Source organism: Furipterus horrens, unplaced genomic scaffold (genome assembly GCF_987537825.1).
Source record: "Furipterus horrens unplaced genomic scaffold, mFurHor1.1.pri manual_scaffold_10, whole genome shotgun sequence".
Lineage (NCBI taxonomy): Eukaryota > Metazoa > Chordata > Mammalia > Chiroptera > Furipteridae > Furipterus > Furipterus horrens.
This window is the reverse complement of record NW_028327180.1, coordinates 82,117,297-82,142,925: the sequence shown is the minus strand read 5'-3', so window position 1 is coordinate 82,142,925 and position 25,629 is coordinate 82,117,297. Positions and strand designations below refer to the sequence as shown.

The 25,629-nt window shown below is 52.8% G+C and overlaps 1 long non-coding RNA gene across 1 annotated transcript; it reads right to left on the bottom strand.

Annotated features, from left to right (window-relative positions):
* Positions 1-1,787: 1,787 nt before the first annotated feature.
* Positions 1,788-20,091, bottom strand: LOC150000847 (uncharacterized). The gene is made up of 4 exons (XR_016513323.1): positions 19,907-20,091; positions 8,453-8,573; positions 5,566-5,878; positions 1,788-4,903 (listed from the first exon to the last, which is right to left on the bottom strand). It is a non-coding gene; the product is annotated as an uncharacterized LOC150000847 (long non-coding RNA).
* Positions 20,092-25,629: the final 5,538 nt, after the last annotated feature.

Genomic DNA, 25,629 nt, shown 5'->3' with positions numbered 1-25,629 from the left:
ATGTATTGTTTTTAGTTAACTGATTTAATAGACTTCAAAATAAATTTGAGTGCATTTATTAGTTTATTAATCACGTAGCTATGATAATACTGTGGCCTCTACCCTATTGTATGCTGGGAAGTGGGACCAGAGTGGGTGGAGAGGGGGAAAAACCAGTGCTTTATGGTACTCTGGTTCAGCCATGGCTCAGCTGAGTGCCTGGACAAATTTCCCAAGACTGTGACAGTGGTGAGGTTCCCACATGCAGCCTCACAGGGATGTTATGAAATGGACAACTTGGGAAGAAAAACAACTTAAAGTTTAGCGTGGTCCGCAAGCCCTCTTACCTCCTGTGCATGGCCGCCCACTTGACCCATGGGTGGTGCTTGCGCTGAGTCCACGGGGACAGCGCTGGGATGAGAAGGAGGCAGATCCAGCTGTGAGACCATGACCTCAAGAACAGTATTTCCAGGAATCCCCATCTTAGCATCTAAGGGATTCCTGGGAAAACTGGACCGTGAGGACAAGGTGGGAGCGTGGCCTTCAGCACCGAGGCCCTGTCGTGTCCCCACGGACCAGCTGGAGTTTCTTCTGTGTCCAGCCGGTCTGCAGAAGCCAGCGTGGGCGCGCCAGTATCTCAGGATGTGGCTCCAGGAGGTGCAGTGACTGGAACTTCAAGTGCCCTGCAGGGTACTTTCCCTGTGGTCAAAGGCCGTGTCGTTGACCAGCAACCATCTGGCAACCCAGCTCCCCCCCACCCCCACCCCTTCCCATGACAGCCATGAGTTGTGTGCATTCCGGAGTCTCCAGCCAGAGGGAGGGTTTTACTCTAAATCCACTGGGAAGATCTGGTCCCTGGTCTCTGTTGGGCAACTTCCTTGCTGGTGACCTTTAAGCAAATCACTTAACCTCAGCTTCCTTCAACTGTAAAATGGGATAGAATAGGAGCTACTGGATTAGGCGGGGTGAATATAATTTGGGGGAAGAGGAGGTAGGAAGAAGGGAATCAACAGGACTGATGGAAAGTATCTGGGTCTGTCTTTGCTAAAATTGACCCAAGAGGTAAGGACAAGACCAGAGCAGGATTTATTATGGTCACCACCTGGTGCCCGATCCCCCCCAGCTCACATGCAGCGGGTAAGAATACAGATCTGAAAGCGGACAGATTAGGCTGCAACTCTGGCTCAACATAATCAAGGTGTGACCCTGGGTGAGTTACTTAACCGAGCCTCAGTTTTCTCATTAGTAAAATGAGTCAGTAATGTTGCTCACCTCCCAAGCTGATTGGGAGGTTAAATAAAATTGTGCTTAGCCCAGTGATTTTCCTCTGCTGTTCCTTGCTTGTCTGAAGCCTCCAAGAGACATAAGACATTTGTGAGATGATTGGACCGGGTTAGACAATAGCCTGGAGCAAGGTTAGGAACTCTAAGAGTGAAGAGCCTGACCCAAAGCCCAGGACTTTTATCTTCAGGATGGAAATATTTTGTTCAATCCACAAATGATGAATGGTTTTCAGTGCGGAATCATTGATAGGACTTAGTGTTGAGAAGGATTCTGAAGCTGCATTTGAAAACTTCAAAAATGGGCACCTTGAACCCTGGCTGGTGTGGCTCAGTGGATTCAGCACCAGCCTGTGAACCAAAGGGTTGCCAGTTCAATTCCCAGTCAGGGCACAGGCCTGGGGTGTGGGCCAGATTCCTAGTTGGGGGTGTGTGAGAGGCAACCACACATTGATGTTTCTCTCCCTCTCTTTTTTCCTCCCTTCTTCTCTCTCTAAAAATAAATAAATAAGATCTTCAAAAAAAAAAAAAAAAAAAGGGGGCACCTTGACAGACTAGCAGTGTCCCCCACGGACAGAGGCAGGGTGCTGGGTCACGGCCACCACCGGATGCTCCAAAACCTCCCCTTACGGCTGGACAGACCGTAGTGTACGGAGGAGTCAGGACTTGCCCAGAATCATGAAGCAGATGGTGGCATGGGTAGGATTTGAGTCCAGAAACTTCCTCAGCACAAGAAGCTGACAGGGTGGAGACGGGAAGCGTTCCCGTCCTTCCAGGTGCCCCCCAGCACCCGCACTTACCGCTTCCCGGAGGAGGGCCGCAGAACAACTTCTCCCTTCCCGAGCTACAGTGCTTCATCTCAGACTCCCAACTGACCAGAGATGCAGCACTGCACCTCAGGCTGGGAGACAGGGCGGGGTCCGGCCGAGGCAGCAGAGGGGCAGGAGAGGGGCCTCGGCTCCACCACCAGCTCCGGCCCGCAGACCCCTGAACCTACCCTGCCTGTGTGCTCCGTCCTCAGCTTGGCATCAGAGCCCTCTGGGACCTAGCCTCCGCTTTCCTTTTACTTTTTTTTAAAGAGCTTTATGGCAAGAAGGTCCCCTCACCCCCTTTAAAGTGTACTATGAAATGGGGTTTTAATACAGTCACAAAGTTGTGCAACCATCACCACGATCAATTTTAGAATAAGTTCATCCCTCCAAAAAGAAACCTCTTAGCATTTAGCCACTCCCATTCCCATCAGCCCCAGCCCTGGGCAGACCACGTTCTGTCTCTAGAGCTGTTTGTTCTAGACATTTCAATAAATGGGGCCTCCCAATATGTTGACTCCACGTCCCTCCTTCGTGCTCTGTGTATCCCAGCCAAACAGCACAGTCATGGAACTTGATATTTTACACCATGCAACATCTTCCGTGGCCTCCTACCTGGTCTCCCTGCTTCCACCACTCCCAACCCCCAGATTCCCCACCCATCCTTCCCTGCCATCCTCCCAGAGTGATTTCTCAAAATGCAAACAGGGTCCAGTTGCTCCCCTCCTTAAATCCAGAGAGGGCTCCCGCTGCCCTCAAGCTAGATTCTGAAGCCCTCACCCAACGCCACGGTGCCTGCCGCCCCAAACCACAGCCGACCTCTTCCTCTTGGCCACCCATCCAGGAAGGCCTGCACCCACCACCTCAGGCTCCCAGCTGCCATGCTGTGCCCCTTGCCCAGCTCCTCTTCAGGGGTTTAGTGTCTGCTCAAACGGCCCCTTCTTCTGGGACATGCTCCCCAACTTTTCAGATGTCAGAATACCCTGGTCCTGTCCTCAAACATCCTGTGCCCTTTTCTAATTCTTTCCCCAGGAGTTTCATTGAAGACCACTTCCACTCGTGGACTGCATGGCCCCCTGTGAGGGAAGGGGCTTCGTCGCCCGTACTCACCACTGAAAGCAGCTTCAGGCGGTGCAGACGCTCCAAGTACTGGTTGGATACTGGGTCAGTTGTTTTCCTGTCTCACTCTCTCTAGTGGGAAGGTTATTTGCATGTGGGTCTGACCGGGATGATCTCTGGTTCCCCGAGGACAGCACCCACATCTTGTTAATGTGGGGTCTCCCTGGGCCTTGTGAAGGCCTTTGTGCATCATGGCAGGCCCAGGGAATGAACTCCATTTGGGGAGTGACTGAATGGCCCTGTAGGTAATCCATTTTCCTCTTTAGGCCTGGCCCGGGTGAGAACATCGGAGTGAGCTGGCTGAGCCTCCCTCCACTCCTGCTGCCTCCCCCAAGATCTCAGGGCACCCCAAGAGCATCCTTCTGCTTTTCTGGATGCCCACTGTGGTGGCCTTGATGCCAGATGACATATTTTCAGGGATGTATGAAGGGAGAAAGGCTGTGGGCAACGCTTCCTCAGGGCTGGGAGTGAGCAAGAAACACACACACCTCCTTAAGACTTGCGTCTCTGATGCTTCTAGCAGGAATCTGAAATCAGGCCCCTATCCTAAGGGAATTTCCTCCTGCTTAGCCCTGGGGTAGGTCAGTCCCAATGGCCCCTTGAGACACCAGCCCCCTCCAGAGACAAAGTACTGCCTGCCTTTAATAGGGGTTTCTTCCTGTAGGAACTGCTTCCGACTGCATTTGGCGGGGGAGGGAGGCCAGCATCAGGAGCAGCCTGGGGAGGCCTGGATGGCCCATCGCCTGTCTATTCCTCTCTCAGATGCTCCCGCCAGCCCTGCGAGAGAAAACGCTCACCTGACCCACATGCAGGTTTCAGTAAGGAGCCAAGAAGGGTAGTTCCAAACAAGTGAACATCTGTTCCCAGGAACCAAGCAGGTCAGATCAGCCCCTGCATTCTGTGGTGCTCAATTGTTTTCCAAAGCCCTTTCACCTACATCACCTTTGACTTCCTGGGTGCAGCACAGGAAGTGAGCGATTTGGCAGAGAGCCTGGCCTCAGCACTAACTAACTTGGGAAGACAGAGTGGCTCCAGTCTGTCCGTTTGCGCTCAGTCCTATCTACCAGGGGGAAAGGGGCCTCGGTGGGGTGCTGGCCTGTCTCTGACACTTTGCTGCCTCCTGCTCATCAGCCTCAGGCCTAGGGCCCCGCAAGCCACCGTACCAGGAGGAAGTGTAATAACTCTGCTTCATTTCACTGCCTATTCTTCCTTCCCTCCTAATTATGATCAGTGTTACCATTTCCCCTTTACATAACTATTTATATTGAGGTATTAACAATGCTCATCTTAAATTTTAAAATATTATGACTGTCTGCAAGTCTGGCCCACATAGAGAAAAAGGTCAGTTGAGGGATGGCAGTCTGGGAAGCCATGCCCTGCTCCATCTGATCTTCAGAACAGCTGATGGGGCCGGCAGAGTGAGGTCCTCACCTTCAGAAGAAGGACCAGAAAGGGGAGGAGACAGCTCAACTTGAACGGGGTCAGGGGTGGGGGGCCAGTGCCGAGGGCTGGCTCCCGCGCATCCTGCTGTCCCACCGGACGTGGAATATTGCGCAAAAGTAGCAACTCTCCTGGGTGCAGAACAGGAAGCAGACAGAGCAGTCCCACGGTCCTGCGGAGTCGCTCTGACGCAGGCACAGGCTTGAGGCGCAGCCGCTGACCAGGGCAGGGGTTCGCCTCTGTGGCTGTAGTCTGCCTAGTTCCGTTCCTTTGTATCTAGGGAAACCACACTGGTGCTGACTGTGCTAAGGGCAGTCACTTATTGAATGTTTTAATTGTGCTAACCCCGTACATCCCCAAGGCTCCGTGGGAAGGGACTTTTCTGAGGGCAGGCAACAAGGAGCCAAGCTGGGACTCCTAACTCAGAACAGCCGGCCTCAGGCTCTCATTTTTAACCTCTATGCTCAGTAGCTTCTCCCCTGACCAGTTTCCAATCCTTTGATTTCGGGAAAGGGTTTAACTACTGCATCTGTTCACTTGGCAAACTGAGTTCATCTTCTACATGCTGAGGGGGAGAGGGGTCTAAATCTGGTGGTCTCCTTGCCCTGGAGGAGTGCATTCAGTCTGAAATGGAAGGACAATGGTGGCCCTAGCAAGGCAAACAGGGGGCAGACCCGGTGACATGAGAGAGCTCAAGAAAGGACTGCCAAGGGTTTAGAGGACAGAGAGATGCCTGCCCCTGGGGGAAGCTGGGAGGGCTTCCTAGAGGAGGAGGCGGTGAGGCTGGGCAGGGAGGACCTGGCTCTCTAGTCCCTGGAACTCTTCCCTCGAGTCTTGTGTACCTGCCTGGCAGGCAGACAGCACTGGTCCTGACCCCTGGTCTCCTTCAAATGAAACCTCACTGAGGAGGAGGTTGGTGGCCCTCTTATTTCACTTACCCCACAAGAGGCTCCATCTCACTCTGGATCTCTAGTCAGGTGACAGGGGCCACTTGGGAAACTCAGGTTCTATCACCAACTGGCACAATCACTTGTTGTAGGTGCGTCTCCTCTCTGCAGTTCTGCTTCCCCTTCTGTCAAAGGCAGCAGTGGAAAAGGTGACCTCAGCATCTTATCTGGTGCTGGCGGAGGGCAGTCTTGGGGGTTGCTCCCGGAGGGTGAGACCTTTTCTCCTCCCTGCTCCCCACTGTCTTCAGGAAATGTTGCCGAGCCTGAGGAGAACCTCTGTCTTCTATCGGGAAGCTCCGGGAGGCTGGGAAGGAGAAAATAAACAGTGGCTGTCTGGGTTTTCTCGCCAGGCCTGAGCCAGGAGGCCTCCCTGGCTCCTTCCCTTATATGGCCAGGCTGCTCTGGGCTGGGAGCCTGCTGCTGCGCTCCCCCACCCTCCGCCACCAGTGAGGGCTGGGGGCCACCGCTGGTCACCTGGGACTCTGGGGCTGCCGTGGCCGGAGCAGGGCTGAGGGTGGAGGGCGGAACCTAGGACATGTCCCCATGGTCACTTGCACAACCTGGCCCCCTGAGGCCTCTGAGCTGCTTGGGGTGGACCAGGTGGGAAGAGTTATGTTCAGACAAGTGCTGGAGAGGAAGGAATCCACCCTGTCCAGACTTAACCTCTAGTTCCTGGGGTGACCTTGGCCACGCCCTTTCCTGCTCCTGGCCTCTGTTTCTCTCTGTGTCGAGTGAGGGTTTGGAAAACCCTAATTAATCCTTCCAGTCAGCCCCATTAGGTGGGAGCTTTTGTATCCTTGTTTTACGGAAGAGAAAATGGCGGCCTGTGAGCCAAGTGTCACTGGTTCAATTCCCAGTCAGAGCACATGACTAGGTTGCACGTTAGGTCCCCAGTTGGGGGCACGAGTGAGAGGCAACCACACAGTGATGTTTCTCTCCCTCTCTTTCTCCTTTCCCCTCTCTCTATAAGTAAATAAATAAACAAACAAATAAATAAATTAAAAAAATAAAAAAAGAGAAAATGGGCTTGGAGGCTAACAGCTAGTATTAAGCAAAAAGAGAGCAAGGCTGGATTTGAACTTGGGGCTGTCTGTCTTCAGGGACTGTGCTCTGAACAGGAGGGCTGCTGAGGCTCCTCTTGGTGATAATATTCAACTACTTGTGTGTGGCACATGGAAAAGGGATTCTGCTGTAGCAGAAGACCAGGGAGGCCCCAGGGCCCACTGGCCAGCCCAGAGGACACTGTTCCATTCAGCAATGGGAGCAGAGGCTCATCTTGGTGTCCCCAGACCCCCACAGGGCCTGGCGCAGACTCAGGGCTCAGGAAAGGGGAGCTGGGGAACCTCTGACTAAATGAAACTTAGGGGTTCCCTTGGTGCCATCAGTCTTATGGGTACAACCTCCTAACTCCTGGAACATTCTGGAGTAAACAAAACAATGGATGAGAAAGCACCGAGATGCCACTTTTACAGCGGCATTTTCTTTCTGTTCACAAGTTCCTTCCTCCCTTGCAAGTGCCTGCCCATGCCTCATCCCCCAGGCCACTGCCTCCTGAGCTGACCAGCCGCTGCTCCGCTCAGCTGTGGGACCATGACGAGGGTGGTTCTCTAGCTTCAGAGACCGTGGGAGAGGCTGTGGGAGGGGAGGGCAGGCGGGGAGGTGGGGGTGGGTTGCTGGGAACAGCTCAAAAATGAGCCTCGCACAAGCACTAACATCCTGTGTGCTCTTAAACTAGCCCTGGAACCTCCCTCAGCCCATCCATCATTGTGGAGTCCTTTCGGACCCTGGCCCTCTTCCGGGGGCTGGGGGGGTGGGTCGAGGGGGACGAAGACTGACTGTCAGTGTGACCGAGACACCGCAGCTGGCAGCTCTGCAGGCCTGCTCAGTGTCTGAGCGGGAGAGTCGACGGGGGGGAGGCGCCTGTAGCCCTCCTAATCCAATTTGTTTAGACGCAGTCTCTGAGGCTCACCGGCTAGTGAGAGAGGGCCGGGTGTGTGCGCTGTGCTGGGGTGCACGTTTGCACACACGTGTGGGGAGTGCAGAGGTGAACAGGTGTGCTGCATCATGTCAGCCAGGCCTGGGCCTTGTCGCACGTCCCCGGGGTATCAGCCCTGGCCTCCTCTGCTCCCCTCCAAGTCTTTCTCCATTTTTTCCATTCTTACAAGGTCTGGTACTAGAACCCCCAGAATCCCTCCCCTCTGCCGCGGACTGTCCGTGCCGTTCTGCGTTAGTTCCTTCACCTCCTTGGGCCTCAATGTGTCCACCTGTCTTATGGAGCTGGTACATCACCCTGCCTGCTCCATATGCAGGGTACTCTAAACCAGCAAGCGTGGGAACGAGATGGACAGTAAAAACAACTGCTATGGTTTTGCGATGGCCGCCAGGGCACATGCCTGACCCCAGATCTGGTCAGAGCCGCATGCGCCAGTTCTGTCATCCCCTGGATCCCTCCCCCATGTCTACCTGTTTCCAGAGCCCAATCCTGTTTATTCCTTTCCTGGGAAGATGGGCATCATCCTCTGCATCCCCAAGTCCTGTCTTTTCTGCAGCACACAGGCTTTGTCTCGCTAGTTTGTAGGGACCATGGGCAGGGAGGCCGGGGGGTGGAGTGGATAGTTGGCTCCTGGTTGTTTTTCCTCCTTTGGTCTCACTTGTTTTCACCTACGACCCAGACCCAACAGCCCCGCGTTGCCTACACCCCATCGGGCAGTAGGGGCCTTTGTCAGCTCTTCCCATTCTGAGGCCTGGTTTCTTGGTATTCTGAGGGTTGGGATGGGGAGAGAACCCACAGGACCAGGGTTACCACGGTGGCACCAGCAGGGGGCGTGAGGTGTGGCATAGTGTCGGTGCAGGAGGAGTGCCAGCGGGAGGCACTTACGGTCCATTTCCAGGGCGCCTGCTGCCAGCCCTCCTCTGGTCCTCAGGAGCTCCCTCTTTGGGGTGCTTGCTCCTCCAACATCAGGGTTGTAGGGGTGACTCCTGTCAGTCTGTACCCTCTTCTGAAAGGAACAAAGATACCACCTGTCAGAAGACGCTGGGGTACCCTGTGGTCTTCGTGGGTTCTGACCAAGCTGCCAGGCTCCAAGGGGTTGAGGATGGACCTGGGCTGCTGCTGGGTCCTCGGAAGCCCCAGGCTGAACCTGCTGAGATTTCCCAGGCCTCAAAGAGCCTGCTTCTTAGGTCCTAGGTAGCCATTATTCCTGCTCTGCCCACTTGGCTTTCAAAAGGGGTCTCTGATCAGTTCCAAGCTCCATAAGAAGGTGGGGCCTCCCCACTCCAAGCATACCCAGGCCCCATCAGTGAAAGAACGCGTCTGATGGAAATTTCCCAGAGGCCCCTCAGACCCCACCTCCAGCCTCACATATTGGAAAAGAGCCATTTATGGGTAGATCAAAACTTGGGGTTAACACGGTGGCCAAGACCGAAGGGACAGCCCTGGGCCACTTGAGACTGCTTCCAGCTGCACAAGGTTTGCAGCCTGCAAAAAGCTCCCTCCCATGACTCAGAGAACACTCACAACCGCCACCGGAGGTAGGAATAACTTCCCCACTTACTGATCTTCAAAGAAGCTCTGCTATGTGCCCAGGGTCATCTGCTGGCAAGTGTCAGAGGCCAGCTTGAACCCGGGGCTGTTCATGCTCAATCCAGCTGCCTCCTGGACCTGGGCAGCAGCCGGCTAGATGACCACCAAACAAAGCTCACATCGTCGTGGTCATTGCAAAAGTCCCAGTGCCCTTCCTTGGCCTCGCTTATTTCCAAGAAACATGAGGGGCTGGGACTGGGCCACATCTGCGAGCCAGATGGCACCACAGCAGGAGAGCCGAGGCTGGGGCTCCCGACAGGCACATGAACCCACGCCCACACTGGTTCTTTCTGGAGGGCTTTCCTTGTCCACAGCGCCCCTACCTCGGCTCCCTGACACGTGTGCACATACTAAGGCGGTGCTCTTCCTGGGTTCCAGGGCCCTAGGGTTTCCACTATGTTTGGAAAGAATAGAAAAGACCCAGGCCCTGGAGCTAGGCTGACCTGCATTGGAATCTCACCCTGACACTCTCTCGCTATGTGATCTGGAGCTAATGGCTTCACTTCTCTGAACCTTGGCTTCCAGCCTCACAGGTGTCTGTGAGGGTAGAATGTGAAGTATAAGCACAGTTGCTGGCCCGTAGCAAGCCCACAATAAATGGCTGCCATTTCCACTATGAACACAGGACTGGGCTTACAGTGAGGCTCAGGCGCAGGAGGAGGAGAAGCAAGAAGGATGGGGCAAAGGCCCAAAGTGGCACCCAGAGAAGTCATGGAAGCTTTTGTGGGAGCCGCCGCGTGGGGCCCTTTCCATGTCTGCTCTGTGTGTGGCTTCCCTGGGCTTCTGTTCCCAGAGTGCCCTCCCATCCCCTTGACACCCCAGCTGAGTTCACCAGCCTCACACGCTCCCCATATCCTCCCCAGGGAAGGTCAATGCCTGGGGACTTTTGAGCAAGGCCTGGGAACACAGTTTGAGGCGGAAATAAGACTGATGCAGGAAAAAGGGAAGAGAGGGAAAGAAAGCGGGCTAGACCAACCTGACCTAGAATCCCAAGCCCTGCTTGAAGTAGCTGGGGCTCCGGGTGAGGAAGAGTAGAGACAAGCATCCCTATGACGCTGACCTTCAGTGAGAACAAAAACCAGGAAAATGGTGAGAATGATAATAGCTGCCACCTACTAGGCTTACCCTGGGACATACTCAATGCAGCAATAGCTCACCTACTGGGCGTTACAGCTGACTCATAGGAGGCTTTCGGTGTGCTCCCCACTTGCAAAGCTCTTTATTTTCCCTTGGTTTTCTCATCTGCTCTTTACAATCACTTACGAGTTAGGTGCCATTTTTATTCCCATTTTACAGATGAGGAAACCGAGGATCCCGGAGGTTATAGCACTCCTTCGAGGTCTCATAGCTAGTAAGCGTGAGGGTCAGGATTGGCTCCCGGCAGCCCACCATGCATTTTCATGGCTCCCTTATAAGCCCAGATGATTTGTGGCATTATTTTAACAGAGTGACAACCTGAGTCAGCATTTCATGGCACTTTGTCAGGTGTGTGTGAGTCTGTATGCAAAGCGGGTTGTGAACAGAGAAAGTAGAAGCCATGTGGGCCCTGGCAAGGGTTGCATGTGTCCAGAAGCAAGGGGGCTTCTCATTTTCGTTGTTGTTATATCTCTTTCCCACGGAGCCTCTCCCTTGCATGCTGTCTGTTTGCTTAAGAAACCAAACACCATGATAAGGGAGTTAGTTTTCCCTCCGTCCTGCCCACTTTGCAAAGATCTAGGGGCTCCAGGGTTCCAGTTTGCTGGGGCTGAGTGTTGCCTCTGGATAACACTAATGTTGGTTTCTCTTTGAATGTGTTGAATGGGAAGAACAGCAGCTTAGGTACCAGGTCTCCTGTGTGTGTGCTGTGTAATTGTAGACAAAGTGTCTTTCCCTCTCTGGGCCTCGTCATGACGGTGGGAGAGGACTGGACTCCATGTGTCCAGAGTTCTCCCAGGATCAAATGTTGGGGGATGGTTGGACCCCACCCCGTCCTCCTGGTGTGAGTGTCAGTGTGCAGAAAGGTGGTCTGCATAGATTTTCTTGGTGAGACAGACAGACAGACAGACAGATAGACATGGGACAGCAAGTGTTGAGACTGGAGTGCTCCTGGCTGCCTCTCACTTCCTTTGCCCCCATCCCACCCCTACTGCTTAGCTCAAAACAGCCGCAGTGACCTGGACCAGGTGGATTTTCTACAGCAGGACTTGATATCTGCGAGCATTAGTGCTGGTTTCATGCCTGTTGTTCAGATGAGGAGACTGAGGTGTGGGGAGAAGGAGCAAGGAGCTCAAAGTGATGCAGTCCGTCGGAGGCCCAGCTGGGACTGACCCCTTCTAGTCACTGAGGGATCTAATGGCTCAGATGTCAACAAAGGGACCCCGCAGGAAGGAGGGAGAGAGGAGAGCCTTTAAGTTCCTTTGGCTTTGAATGTGGAATAATCATGACTTCCTTTTCCAAATATCTTTTGGCCTTTCCTAGAACCAGATGGCGGATGTTTGGAATTTATGTTGTAAATAGTGTTTAAGAAGGGAGTGGGGGTGCAGACATGTTTCTTTCTCCAACCACCAAAAAGCAAGGCCCAAGGGAGGGAATGGAGGAGGGGAGCTGACTCTGAGAAGATTTGGGGAGAAGGGAGAAGTGAGGGGGAAGGAAGAGAGAGGAGAGGGAGGGAGAGGACAAAGGAAGAGAGATGGATGGAAAGAGCGTGAGAGCAAGACAGAGAGGCCAAGAGAGGGAGACAAAGGGAAGGGAGATGGGGCGATGGGTGAAGAGGGAGGAAGAGAGAAGGTGGGCGAGGGCAATGGGCAGGAGGATCCCCTGATGCAGGCTCCATCTTGAGTTCAGGAGCAAACCCTTGAGTTTTCTAAAAATAGCTCAGCCTTTCCCCCAGCGGGGCTGGCAGCAGGGACCAAGAGAGTCACACTTGCCCTTTTATGGTAAGAAAATTCCAGATCTTCAAGGGGGAGCTGGGCCTGAGCCTGTAGTTCTGGATAAAACCCAGCCCTGGGGTCTGGGGGAGGACAGGGCTGGGTGAGGGTTGTGACTTCGGGGGATTTCCTGGCCTGGGTGGCCCCACCCTTTGTGAAGAAGGGGCTGAAATAGCAACACTAGAGCCCCAGTGTTGGGGTGAAAGGGCTCATAGAGACATCTAGTCTACCTTATTTTTCTGATAGGAAAAAAACCGAGTCCCGGAGAGCAGAAAAGATTGCAGGCTCCCCATGTAGGGATTTGAGGTGTCAAGGTAAATCAGTGCCCAAGTCCACATGGGAATGGCTTATGTGCCCATTATTCTGGAGGACAGTGTGGTCAGTGGAGAGATCACTGGTCTGGGCTTCAGGAGACCCAAGGCCCGCCCCCAGTTAGCGCATGGTTTACTGTGCGACCTTGAGCCATTTACCAGACCTCTCTCGTCTCAGATTCCCTCACTGGGATGCTCTTAAGGGCCTTCCCAGCTTTTTGCCTCTCTGGGAATTCCAAGGCTGGAAAACAGAGCTTGGGTATAGAAGATGCTGCTTCCAGGCAGGCAGAAATTTGCAGGCTGTTGTTTTCTCGCTGTGCTGGCCTAGTTCCTGTGCTGAGGCAAAAGCTAAGATGGACCAGGATAGAGAGAGAGGAGGTCCTACAGGAGACTGGTATAGATCATGGATGGAATCTCTGGCTGCCCAGGCTGGGTGGGTCCGGGCCCTCACTGGACACACTGAGGTCAGAGAGGACCTTATATTCAAGGTCATGTTCAAGGTCATGTGGAGAGTTGCGGCAGAGCCAGGAATAGAACCAAGGGCTTTCCCTCCCAACCTTGGGCTCCTTCATGTACAGGAAGCCTCCCATCTGCAGCAGTTGGTAACTTTGGGGACCACCTCTAGCCAGGAAAAGAGCCTTCCTGGACAGAGCAGCCAGAACTCAAGATACATCTTCATCTTCTCCCTCTTAAAGACAGTTGTTTCCTGGCAGGTCGCCCACCTCTCCTCTGTCTCCACCCCTTGGTTGCAAGGACCATGCCATGGTCTCATCTCTGACTAGAAGGCAGGAAGGTGAAGAAGGACACACAGGGTTGGCAGCCACTCTGGAAGGATGGTAATATTTGTCATGGGTTCTACATCTATAAGGCAAGGATGTGGCCTTGAAGATGGCCTTGACAGGATGTTCAGCTCTAACAGGACTGTGGCACTTTGTGTTTAGGACTCAATACCAGGAAAGTTTACTAAGCATGCACCAGGCTTACCAGGGTGAATGAGATGGATCTAGTCCTACTCTGTTGTTTTCCAGTCTGTGGATTCCCCAGAGTTCCTGGTAGCTCCAATCCTGAGACCCTCTGTCAATTCTGGGAACCTGGCTGACTCTCTGACTCCAGCTTGAACCCAGAGCTCAAGTGGCTCTGGTCTTGAGTGTCCAAGAACGCCTGTTGGCCTGATCGGTGTTCTTGCCCACTCCCCAGGACCCTGCCCAGGCCTGGCTATCCCCTTGACTTTGCACTTCCCTCTACCCTGTGCCACATAGCTGCCCACCTCCCCAGGTCCTGCCTGGTCTCCCTCCCCATATGTCCTGCACCTCCATCTCTCCGTACTTAGTGTGTTTTTTTTTCTGACTTAGCCCAAAGACGAGGCTTGCTTTCCTCTTCCAGACTCCTTGACACCCCACCCACTGCTGGGGGAAAGGAGGGACAGGAAAGAAAAAGGACAAAAATAAAGCATCTTGTTCTAAGCTTCCCTGTGACCCTCCCGGAATTTCCATGTAAACTCTCTGGGGCATGTGAACAGGGCTCTCAGGGACCCTCATCCCCTCTGCCTCATTCCTGCTGGGTGGAAGGCCATCGCCTGAATGTTCCCCAGGGACCCAGTCTCATAACCAGGCTCCAGGTCTCCCTGGTGTTCCCTGAGAAGGGCAGAAGGCAGCAGTGGGGTGCAAGGAAGTAGGAGGGAGTGGGGTCCCTAGGGGCTGCCTGTGTGCAGCCAGGGCAGAACTGATGTCATGCCTAGCTGGGAATCTGACATCCAGGCAGCAGGGGGGCTCAGCCTGGATATGATTGTCCCAAGGCAGCCAGGGTTGTGATGTGAAGCCCTAGTCCAGTGGTGGGAAAAGACTGAAGCCCAACTTCCTCTAATATTTGACTCCTCTCTACAGTGTCATTTCTAAGCTTGCATACCTACCTCTTTTTGGTTAGACTACTAGAGATTAATTCCTAACACCCTGCTGACACCTGCCTCTCTGATGTATCACACCCTGTCCTTTGGGGATAAAAAGAACTAGTTCCTGTTCCCCAGAAAGCTCTTCAGATGGTGACTGCAGCCCTTGGGCTTCCTGCCCCTTCTGAGCCCACCCTAAGGCCTCCTGTTCCACTACTTGACATCTCAGAGTCGCCAGTGCCCAAATTCCCATGTCCCTCCCCCACACTGGGGCTCTTGGCCTGATGATGCTTTAGGGAAGGGGACAAACACAGGCTAAAGAAAGGGACTCTCTCCCAGAGACAGATGCCAAAAAAACCTGTCCCACCTTCTGGGGCTTGGGTTTATGGCCATCCAAGCCACTTTGTGATCAGGCTTTTCCCACTGTGCCCTCCTCAAACCTCTCGGAGTTTCTAGAACTACCCTTGGTTCCAACCAAATGGGCTGGTCTGCTCTTCTGAAAATGTCTTTCCAGTCCTGCTCTCAACCTGGAATGCCTTCTCTTTTCTTCTCTGTTGATCCAAACTGTGTCCCCTGCCCTGGCCAGTGTGGCTCAGTTGGTTGGGCATCATCCCGCAAACTGAAAGGTCACTGGTTCAATCTCCGGTCAGGGCACATGCCTGACTTGCAAATTTGGTCCCCTGGAGTGTGTCCGAAAGGCAACCATTTGATGTTCCTCTCTCACATCAATATTCTCGCCCTCTTTCTCCCCCCCTTCCCCTCTATCTAAAATCAAAACTAAAATAAAATATATATTTTTAAAAAAATGTACTCCCTGCTACTCCAACCACCCCTACCCCAAGTCCTTCCTCCCCGAGAGTCTGAGCACCAACTGTCATACACGGGGTAACTGGAACTGTCCCCCTTTTATTCTAAATCATGCAACTGCACAGCCTGAAGAGGAGCTTACCCAAGGTTGTGGGATGCGGAGCCAGGGCCAGAGTCTTAGCCTGTTTCTCTCCCTTTCTCCCCATCTTGTCTCAGCAGAGGCCCTCAGACTCAATGGGGCGGTGGGGTCACACCCCTGCCCTATGGGTGGCTCTGGGCGGACTGACCAGTGGCCTCCGGGCTCGGCAGTCCCGCCGGGGTGGTGTCACCCCGAGGTGGCAGCCTCCCTCTGGACATTTCACCCTGTCCCTGCTTCCCTGCAGCAGTAGGAGGAGGGTGGTAAGGGGCACAAGCTAGTGGCAGCTGAGCACTGTCCCTGTGAAGCTTGTGGGGTCCATGTGCTTCTCCAGTTTGGGGCTTTTCCACCTCCTTCGAACCATGGCTTGGGTCAGAGGAGAGTCTCTGAGGAGGGGGCTCTAGGCTTGTGGCTGGTATGGGCTCCTGGGGAGGAGCCAGGGTGAGGCTGCCCCTTCCTCAAATCTCCCATGGGTTGTGCAGGGCGAGGGGCAGCCTTGGCCTGCGGAGGCTCCCAGAGCACTCAGCCATACTAAGGGCTGCTCATTGGTAGTGAGAAGGATTGTTTTGCCAGGGTCCATTTTTTGCCCCTGAGCAGGCATGGGGTGGCGGTGGGAGGCTCTGTCTGTCCCCTTATCGTGACAGTGAAGCATGAGGCTCCACTGGCCCGTCCCCTAATGCCAAAAGTTGTTCCTGTTAGGCAGGGTAGGACAGGACTAGTTCTTGCTCACTAGGGTGGTGCTAGAGCATAAGCACATGGTTTCTAGAGTCAGCCAAACGTGGGTTTGAGCTCCACCTTGGCCACTTACAAGCTGTGTGACTTTCGGCAAGTGACTGAACTCCTCTGAGCCTCTGGGTTCCCAGAGGGACAATGATTCTTACCTGATAGAGTGCTAGGTAAAGGGAGCAGGCATGTAGGCAGAGTTGATATGTGGTGATTGTCACTTTTGAAGGGATAGTTTATCCCCTTCCCCAGGTGAAAAGAAGAATCGGAGCCCAGTACAGCCCACTCCCTGCCCCACCAAGAAGCTGCTTTTAATATTCATGTTTGCAACTACTTTTTATTGAGAACTTACTATGTTCCAGTCACTGTTCTGAGGGCTGTATGAGTTTGTACTCATTTAATCAGACAGCTCAGTAACCTAACAAGACAGTTATTCTTATCACAGCCAAGGTCACACAGTTGCTATGAGGCAGATCTATGATTCAAGTCCAGGCAGCCTGACTTCCCTCTGGCACCTGTATCGGGCACCCTACTGCACCTTAGCCCCATTCTAGCAGCACTCTGACCCCTGCCTGGTCACCTCATCACCCGGGCACAGGGATTCACCCCACATCTGAAGGCTCCTTGGCTCCAGAGTCGGCCACCGTTTCCTCATCTGAACAAAAACGGGCCTGAAGGAGGTGGTCTCCATGGGCCACGAGAGTGCGTGATTTATGCTGTCTATTAAGGCACGTTTTGAAGTGGAGAAAAGGTCTCTGGTGGAGAAGCATTGCCACCATCAGCCTCTTTTGCAAGAGGGAAGGGGGCTGGCTCTCAAAATGTGTGGTGCAGCCCCGTGGGGCCTGTCTAGACAGGCCCTTAGGAGGTGGCAGCCGCGGAGGGCTCTTTCCCCCGGATTCCTGCACATCGTCCCACAGGCGACCTCTGATTGGACCGTGGCCACTGCAGGCTGCTGGGCTGGGGGAGGGCCGATGGGCAGTGCCCACTGCCACCTCGGGGCCTGCGGGGTGCTTACTCTGCAACTTGGTACAAATGTAGGACTCTTCCTAGAGGCCCATGCGGACAGGAGCATGGCAGCTTTTTCGTTTCTCCCTTACATTCTTTACCACACAGATCTGATAGGTACAAAATAAAGTGTGTAATACATATACTTTAAGAAACCTGGTTGTTTCAAGTATCATCAAGGAGGGGGCTGCTCCTACATTGCTGGTGGCCATGTAACTTGGTTCAGCCACTTTGGAAAATAATATGGAGCCACCCTGTAAAGTTGCCAGGCGTGTGCCCCAGAACCCAGCCATCCCTCTCTAGGTATAAACCCTAGAGAAACTCTGGCTCATGTGTGCTAGGAGATGTGAACAAAAACAATCGTGATAACAATAATCAGAAAGAGGCTTTATCACAGTTCTTTGTGCGACTCTGTGGTCCTGAGCCCGGGTAGTGGGAAAATTGCAGTGGAGTTGGGTCCAGGCACAGCCCAGAGGTGAGGACCTCAGGGACCATCTCCCCGGGCCCCTCTAGGCTCACATGGGGAGTCAGACACAGCCCTGAGGGTCAGTGGTGGCACTGGGCCTGGAACTTTCCTTTCTTCAAGGCTATGTGTGTCAGCTCTTCCCCCGACCTGGCCCTGCAGGGAAAGGGCTGACTTTGCCCAAAAAGCTGCTTTGTGGCTCTTAGGGACCAGCGACAAACTCCTTCCAGTCCTGGGGCAGTGGCAGGGCAAAAGGCAGAACAGTGCCCTTGGAACTAGAAGACCTGGGTTCAAGCTCTTGTGCGGCCACTCTCTTAGCCTCTGGGAGGTGGGATTCCTCCTCACTGCTCTCAGACGGGCCTTGGCAGGAGGCTGAGAGGAAATGTTTTGAAGTTGCAGACTGGGTTCGAATCCGCTCTGCCACTTTCTAGTTGTGCCTCCTGGGGCAAGCCCCAGCAGTTTTCTGCCCTGTAAACTGGGGATGATGGAATGATGCTGACTCCCGCCTCGTGGTATTCCTGGGAGGGTTAAATGACAATGCAAGAGATTCAGCCCAGTACCCGGCTCCAGGAAAATCTGTCATACATATTCAAGAGATGCATTGAGGATTGCCAGGAAGTTCTGGGGTGGGGTGGCCAAATGGCAGGGCAGGAGGTGGGAGAGATCATCCCGGGCAGCTGGAACACAGACAATGTCCAGGCTTAACAATTCACAAGCTGTGTGACCTTAGGCAAGCTACTCAACCCCCCTGTGTCTTTGTTTCCTCATCTGTACAGTGAGGATAAGGAGAATCATTGCATCTACCTCACAGGGTTGTTACTAGAATTAGACAAGTTAATTCATGTAAAGGTCTTAGGTGGTGCCTGGACCATAATAACTGCAATCTAATTTTCCTATCCCTACTACCTACTACCTTCGGGGGCCTGAGCGGGGCAGAGAGCCTGGTTCTGCTCCAGCTCTGCCATCAGCTCGTGGGGTGACCTAGAGCAGGGCTCTCTTTCTGTGAATGCAGTTGCCTCAGCTTTGTGTACAAGGGTCCCGGGCTGCTTGACAGCACAGCAGTCTCAAAACTCCACGTGCCCGGGAATTACCCGGGAGCTCACAATGCGGATTCCTGGGACCCATCCCAGATTTCCTGTCATTAGGTGAGTGTGCAATGGTTAGATACCACACTTTGGGATCTATAGCCCATCAGTGCCCTACGGAGGCTCAGGGGTCACTTGTCTAGTAAACGAACAGGCCAGAACTGGACCCAGGCAGTTGGATTCCAGAGTCTCCTTTTGGCCATGATGGCCTTGGGTCTTGTGTGACCAGAAGAAGGGAGGTGAGGATGCTGGGCAGACAGACGCTGGAGGACTGGATCCATTCTGGGCCCCAGGTGTGGCCAAAGCTTGTTCAGAAGAGCAATGTGGCCTGCTTGTCTGCCAGTCCTGACCTCAGGCCTCTGTCTCTACCCAGCGTGCCTCCCCCAATGCCCATCTTGAATCTCCTGCTTTCCTTGGAGATCCCACACCCATGACTTCACCTCCCTGAAGTCCTCTGCTGTCTCTTTTGTCCCCATCCCTTGCTGCTGTCCTGATCTACAGATCAGTTCCTTCCCCACCAGAGGCTGCACAGGGGCCACACCTGCATCAGAGCCCCTCCAGTTTCTTTTCCTCACTTGAGGTTCAACTTCCAAAAACTCCCATGGGCTACGGGCTTCTGCCTGGACTCTACGCCAGTGGTCCAAGGGCAGACTCATCTCAGGGACACCAAGGGAAAACTTCCCGACACTGGCTGCTCTTTAGGCTTGAATAGGGCTCAGATCCCACATTCTGCATGGAGATTTTGTCACCCAACAGCTTCAAGGTACAGATAGAAAACTGTAGGTCAGAGACGACTGGGCACCTGCCCAAGGCCACAGGGCCAGGCAATGAGACGCACAGCTTGGCTGAAGCCCAGGTCCTATGCCCGGCCAGCATGCCTCACCCACTACTGCCGTCCAGCCAATCCCTTGGTCTTCCCGCGTGTCTGCCTGTCTGCCAGAGCCTGAGCTGATATGGTTTCTCCCCCAGCTTTGCTTCTTGAAGCCATTATTTGAAAACCGTTTTCCTTGCCAGGAGCCCCCGGCTCTTGGAGCCATGAAATCAAACCTCAAAGAACACGGAAGAAGCACTGTCTACAGAGAAGCCAGGGAGACGGGCCCAGACTTGGTCACAGCAGTGAAACTCAGACTGGCAAGATGTTAACACTGTCCACTCCCTCTGTTCCCACCCCCGTTTAATCACAGCCACAAGAAGTCCTTGAAGCCATCAGGGCCACGGATTCTGCACATCCGGTCAGGGCAGGAAGGGTGCTTAGGGATCATCAAGGCCAGCCTCCGTACATGTGGAGAAACTGAGTCTCAGAGAGGCAGAAGGCACAGAGCGGGTTAGCAAGAGAACAAGGGTCAGACCTCCAACACAGTGTCCTCTGGATGGCAGGACCCTTCCAGCCCACCATGCGCACACCCGGCATCTACCACTGGTTCTTACCTCTCCTGTGTCTGGTCCAGGTGTGGCTCCTTGTGGCTTGATATGGGGGTCAGCCCAACTGGGGGATTTGGGGAGGGTGTCACTGCTTCTCAACTCACTAGACTGGGACTCTGGCACCCATTGCTGCCACAGGGGCATTTTTAAATGGCTGACACTAGGCCCTCCTCCCCTTAGCCCCTTGCTTGCTGCGCTCTGGCCACAGAGGCCCCTCTGCCTTTCACTTTATATGAGCTGAAGAGGCAAGCCCAGTGTCGGGGTGAGGCGGGTGCTGAGTCCTCCCGGGGTCCCCCATTGGCCCAGGCGCCCGCCACGTGACCGCCTCGCCTTGACCTGCCCCCGGTGCCGAATGTTGCTTTTACCCCCTAAGGAAGGAGTGGTTGACAATTTTCATATTTCTTCTAAATTTGGAGATTTCAGACAATGCTGGAGGCTTGGCTCCAGCTGCCAGAGGCCCATGTGGAAGTCATTAAGCCCAAGAAGGGGGGCCGGGGGAGAGAGGGAGGCAGGGAGAGGAGGAGGAGGAGGAAGGCGGTGGGGGACGGAGTTCTGAGGGTTGCCAGTTGTCAGCCTGGGAACATGAGCAAATCCCTGGGAGTAAGCTGTGTGTGAGAATTTCCTTCCTCTTCTCGGGCCCCTGTGTCCTGGGACTGGAGTGGGATTTCTGAGATGTTTCTGGGAACCGTTAGGCAGGCAGACACCAGTCCTGGCTCCTGGGGCCTAGGAGCTTGTGATAATGGCAAGGGACAGGGGACCATGAGGAAGCAAATCCTCTCTCTAGAAAGTGCGGGCCCTGGAAGGCCAACCCCATCATTGTGCAAAGGAGACCAGGGGCTCAGGAGGGACTTGTCGCAGGCCCAGAGGAGGCTGCCGCAGGACAGGAGCTTGGATCTGGAGACACCCCACTGGTCCTCTTTGTCCATCTCCTGACACACCCCTCTTTTCTCTTGCCTTAGCCCCACTGGCCTCCTATCAATACCTTAGTGTTTTCACGCCTCAGGACCTTTGCATTTGCAGTGCTTGCTGCCAGGAGTGCCCTTTCCCAGAGCTTCCCATCGCTGGCTCCTCCTGCTGCTGGTCTCAGCTCAAAAGTCACCTCTGGGGGAGGCCCGCCCTGGCCACTCTGTCGTTCCCTGCCCCTGCCCCTGCTTGCTGCCCTCCGTGACTGCTTCACGCTGGACTTCTTTTACGTAACTACTGGTTTCGTTGCTCATCGTCTAGCTTTTCCAGGACAGTGTGACTTCCCTGCACAGGATCGGTGTCCCCAGACCTACCCGGTGCCAGTGCAGAACGGGCAGAAACACAGGGTTTGTTGAGGGGCCGCCGGTGTCGGAGCAGCTGCGTGGAGGCTGGAGGAGGGCTCCTCCCAGTGGCCAGCAAGCCGAGCAGGGAAACCAGCGCTGATACCCCATTCAATTCAGGTCCCCCAGCTCCTGGCCGCCCTCTCCTTCTCCTCCCTCGGGGCCAGGATTCCCTCCAGCACCTGGCCTTGAGCCATCCTGTGTGGGGCTGGTGGCTGACCCCGAGGAGTGTGGTGCTCAGCCTGACGCAGACCCTACCTTACAAGGCTCCCAGTTCTCCTCCTCTTCGTTCCCTCAGAGGAAATAATTCACTTGATGTGGGAGCCCTGTGTGCTTGTTACTGCCCTGCCGCTTCCTAGCTCTGAGGTCGGGCACGGTTATTTAATTGCTGCTCTGAACCCGACCTTCCTTCTCTGTGAAATGGGGTAATAAGGCCTGCTTTGCAGCATTGCCTCAAGGGTCAGGCAGGGTACTCCCCATGGCCCCGTCCTGAGGATGGGTCAGGCAGGGGCTCTGCTACTGCCCACAGGGTAGGGGAGGGGGCCTTGGGAAAGTTACCTAATGCCTGCGAACCTCACTTTCCTCCTCCGTACACTGGGGTGAGAAGCAGCACCCACCTTTCAGGATTGCTGTGAGGATGAAGTGAGACCACGCTTTTGAAGGAGCAAGCCCTGGGCCAGCTTCAGGGTAAGTGCTCAGGGAACTTTAGATACTAGAGTGTTACAAGGCTGGAGTCGACACACAGCAGACTCGCCATTCACATCATCCCCTTTGTTCCTGACTCGAGAGGATGAATTCCATTCATAACCCTCACCTGGGGCATAAGATGCTGGGCAGGGAAGGCTTATAGCCCCGACTCCCCACCCACACTCAGGGCTCCAAGTAAACACTCCAAGCCCCACCACCACACCCCAGGAGAACCATCAAAACGATGGAAAGTTCACCCTGGAGACTGTGAAACTTACTTTCTGCTTGTCCTTGCTCTGCTACTGTATAAGCATCAGGGATTTGTCATTGAGACAGAAAAGAAAACCAGAAAAACTATCCGTCTAAGCTGTGTTGAGAGGCACCATTTAAATGCCCACAATTCTGTGCCTGGCTGAGCTCCAGCAGGCTCAGGTATCAGAAAGTTCATTGTCAGAGGTCAAGACAAGAAACTGAAGTAACCCAGAGACAGGTCCCTAGGACATCCTAGGAGAGGAGGGGTCCCGGCACCAAACTATCTCAAAAGGCTAAGGAAATGGCAGCCATTTGTGACTCAGTCTCCATAAATCTGTCTCAAACATCTCGGAGCTGTTTCTATTTCCTCCCATAGCCTCTCTTGGGAGTTATGAGGCTTTAGGCTTATTAATCATTGTGTGAAGTGGCTTTTCTTTCCAGACTGTGGCAAGCAGCCTTGAAATCCCTTCATGCCCAGAGGAAACAGGCCATTGATACTCTTAGTATGTGTGGGTAAAGGCGTCTTGGGAGGTGAAGGGAGGGCTCTTATTAGGAGTTGTACTGTGTATGAGAGTGCGTTTGGTGAGTTCTGTGTCTTCAGAAGTTGTGTACAGTCGGGGCAAGGGGATCCCCAGCCAGGAGGCTGAGGGGCCCAAAGAACAGAGAATGCATGGGGCCTGGGAGAGATGCCTTACTTCTACAGGTGATCAAAGAAGAAGTTGAGTTGGAGCAATTGGAACCTTTGAGAAGATGGAGTTTAGATCCACATCAGAAGGACTTTGAGGGTGGTGAGCACACGATGCAATATACCAATGTTGTATTATAGAATTGTACACCTGCAAGTTATATAATGTTATTAACCGGTTACCCCAATAAATTCAATAAAATAAAAAGAAATTTTTAATTCTTAAAAATAATGAAAGCCCTGGCCAGTGTGGCTCAGTTGGTTCGAGTGTTGTCCTGTAGCCGAAGGGTTGAGGGTTCGGTTCCCGGCAGGGCGCATACCTATGTTGTGGGTTCCATCCCCCATCTGGGTGCGGGTGCATGTGATCCCTGGTCTGGAATGTACAATCACCAGTCTGCGTGCCGATCCCCAGGCTGGGTACACACAGGAGGCCACCAACCGGCGCTTCTCTTTTGCATCGATGTTTCTCTCTTTCCCTTCCTCTCTCCCTTTTGTGCTCTCTAAAAGCAATGAAAAAAGGGTCCTTGGGTGAGGATAAAATAATAATAATAATAAAAGGACTTTGTAATTATAGTCAGTGGAGCTACTCAAGGATGAAATGGGCTAAAGAGCTGTCTTGATCAAGATGTGAGCTCTCTGTCCCTGGAGGAATGCAAGCAGAGGCTGAATGACAACTTGTAAGTCCCTTCTAATGCTGGGATCCTATGAACTTTACCTCACATTTCATGTCCTCACCCCCGGCCTGTCCCTAACTCCCAACCTGACTTCACACCGATTTGGTCCAAAAGGCCTGTGTAGCTCAGAGGTGATCGGTGGGAGACAATTATGTATTGGAAAGGGCCATAGCCCTGAGTTAAAAATCAAGCTCCACATGTTTTCTTTGATAAGCACAAGACTTTTGTTTCATTGGTTTAACTTGATTCTGAGAAGTAAGTAATAGTCAATTAGTGAACAAATGTTTATACTTGTAATCAAACCAATTTCTTAAAAACATCATTCCATAGAAAGCTGTCTACAACATATTAATAAGGTTAAAAACCGTGGTACAGAAGAACATGTATGGTATAATCCCACTTAAGTAAAATGATGTGTCTGCAAAATTACAATGAGATGCCACTTCAAACCCATTAGGATGATAATAATAATAATAATAATAACAATAATAATAGAAGAAGAACCTCCTAGATATGTAGATACTTGTATACTGATGTTCACAGCAGCATTATTCACAATAGCCAAAATGTAAAAACAACCCAAATATCTATCAATGAATGAATGGATAAACAAAATGTGGTATATATATATATATATAAAATGAAATATTATTCAGCCATATAAAGGATAAATTCTGGTACATGCAACATGTATAAACCTTGAAAACATGCTAAGTGAAATAAGTCAGACACAAAAGGACAAATACTGTATGATTCCACTTATATGAGGTATTGAGAATAGAAAAAAACCATAAAGACAGAAAGTAGAACAATGGTTGCAAGGACCTCAGGGGAGGGGAATGGGGAGTTACTGTTTAATGGGAATAAAGTTCCTATTTTGGCTGGTGAAAAAGTTCTGGAAATAGATAGCGATGATGGTTGCACAACACTGTGAATGTACTTAATGCCACTTAATTGTACACTTAAAAATGGTTAAAATGGTCAATATTATGCTATGTGTCTTTTACCATAATTAAAAAAAAGGATGTGTCTGTGTGTGGGGATAAGGGTGGCTGTAGCTAGGTGCCCTGCTGGAAGTTGAGTTTGACCCTTAGTCGATGGCACAGACGGGCCGGGACAATGTTCACTGTGGAGCTCCCAGAGGGAGTATCTCTGGGAAAGGCAGGGGAGTGGGTTTTCTGCTGATCACTGGGGAAGAGTGGCGGTGGGAGAGGGCACAATGGTGTGCACAGTCCAAATCTCTGTGACTCCTGGCATTCGAATACTGACAGGGAGTAGGGCAGCTTGTGTTAAAGGACCCTGGGTGGCTGGCTTGGAGCCTTTCCCTGGTGGAGGGAGAATACTAACTTCTGCCTCTGTGGCTGCTTTGGGAGTTGTAGACTTGACCCACAACTTGGGATATGACTCACTCGAACCAGCTTCTGCTCAGCATTCATGCCTACCATAGTAGGTGCATTGATATAGCACCAGGGCACCGGTTAGGCCTGGACACTGCCCCCCACCCAAGACCCTCAAATGCATAAGAGGCAGGTGGTAAGAGCCTTGGAGAGAGTGGCTGCGCTACAGGGCTGACCTCCGGCTGCATCAGCACGTGGGCCATGAACAGGTGAACTCTTGGGGCCAATTGGGCCATACTAATGGCACCCTGAACTGTGCAAAGGAATACCCACAAACACTTGTGTGTGTATGTGATTGCACATGTGTATGAAAATGCAGTTAGATATTTGAAAGAGTGCGGGAATTTGGGTGATTCTTACTCTATTCTCGTTTTCTGTATTTGACTTTATCCTAATTCATATTGAGTATTTGTTGTTTTCATGAACAGAAAAGAAAAAGGTGATTATCACATGTAAAAAGGCATATAACAGGTCCTGGACAATTGACTTTGTGTTAGGATTTATGTGTACCAAGTGTGCGCAATTGAATAGTTAACCCAGCGCTAAATGTTTGACAAGCTTCAGTTGTAGGAAAGTATTCCTGTTATTTTAAGCAGACAGGGATTTACGACAGGGAATGAGGTGTTTGCACAATCGTTGGGAAGGCTGAAGAAGCTCTAGGTAGGGCTCTGGACGTTACTGGGGTGACCCCATGGCTGAGCTGTCACTGTCGGGCAGCTGCTGCCTCGGC